The sequence below is a fragment of the Leptonychotes weddellii genome, chromosome 13 (assembly GCF_054177405.1).
Source record: "Leptonychotes weddellii isolate Sample4059 chromosome 13, ASM5417740v2, whole genome shotgun sequence".
Classification (NCBI taxonomy): Eukaryota; Metazoa; Chordata; class Mammalia; order Carnivora; family Phocidae; genus Leptonychotes; species Leptonychotes weddellii.
This window is the reverse complement of record NC_138381.1, coordinates 3216071-3217599: the sequence shown is the minus strand read 5'-3', so window position 1 is coordinate 3217599 and position 1529 is coordinate 3216071.

The following is a 1529-nucleotide window of genomic DNA, read 5'->3' as shown; positions in this document are numbered from 1 at the left end:
GTCCTGGGAGGGGAATTTTTGAATTTCCTAATTCTATCCACTCTCCAGAGATAAGGCTGCACTAAAAAATAAATAAATACAAAATTAAAAATTAAAAAAATTAAAAAAACTTGAAATAAAATTATCCTAATTATAAAAGCTATAGATTTACTCACACTTTAAGTAAGTATTTATCAAGTGGTCCCACTTTGAGACTGGGAAGATTTAAGCTCTGGAAAGAGAAATGAACTAAATAGTGCAAGGAAAAATTTGTGTTTTAGTGGAAAACTTTAGATTATCTAGACTCTAGAGGAGTCTAGAGGAGAACCCTCTGAGGTATTTGATTTTCATTCTGTGGGAATTATTTTACAACTTCCGAATTGTAGATACTGATAGCAATGCAAAATAATTCTTGTCAATAGACTCAGAAATTCTGTCTAAAGAAGTTCAATTGAATTATATCTTCTCCTTGTGGAAAAACCAGTTTTGCTTTCATTTGCACATTTATCCCAATATTCTGTCACTTCATAAATATTTATGTTTTTAAAATTTGTTCTTTGAACTGGTTATGATATCTGCTTGGATTTCTCATTGATTAAGTAAAATATTTAACATGTGTTCATTTTCTATCTGTTGTTATAATTTTACCTTTTATGAACTTGCTTTATATACAGATTATGTCCTCAACCTCATAGAGCAGAAAACTTGTGGAACAAAAAAAAGGAAAAGAAGTTAAAAAAACAGATAGCCCTTTTTTTTTTTTTAATGTCATGTTAGTCACCATACAATACCTCATTAGTTTTTGATATGGTGATCCACGATCCATTATTTTCATATAACACCCAGTGCTCCATGCAGTACGTGCCCTCCTTGGGTACATCACCGGGCTAGCCCACCCCCGGTCTCCTCCCCTCTAAAACTCTGTTTCTCAGAGTCCATAGTCTCTCATGGTTCATCTCTCCCTCCGATTCCCCACCCCCTTCAGTTTTCCTTTCCTTCTCCTAATGTCCTCCGTGCTATTCCTTATGTTCCACAAATAAGTGAAACCATATGATAATTGACTTTCTCTGCTTGACTTATTTCACTCAGCATAATCTCCTCCAGTCCCATCCATGTAGATGTAAAAGTTGGGTATTCATCCTTTCTGATGGCTGAGTAATATTCCATTGTATATATGGACCACATCTTCTTTATCCATTTATCTGTTGAAGGGCATCTTGGCTCTTTCCACAGAATTTGTATGGAATCAGAAAAGACCCTGAATCGCCAAGGAAATGTTGAAAAAGAAAAACAAAGCTGGGGGCATCACGTTGCCCGATTTCAGTCTCTATTACAAAGCTGTCATCATCAAGACAGCATGGTACTGGCACAAAAACAGACACATAGATCAATGGAACAGAATAGAGAGCCCAGATATGGACCCTCAACTCTATGGTCAAATAATCTTCGACAAAGCAGGAAAAAAAATATGCAATGGAAAAAAGATAGTCTTTTCAATAAATGGTGCTGGGAAAATTGGACAGCCACATGCAGAAGAATGAAACTCGACC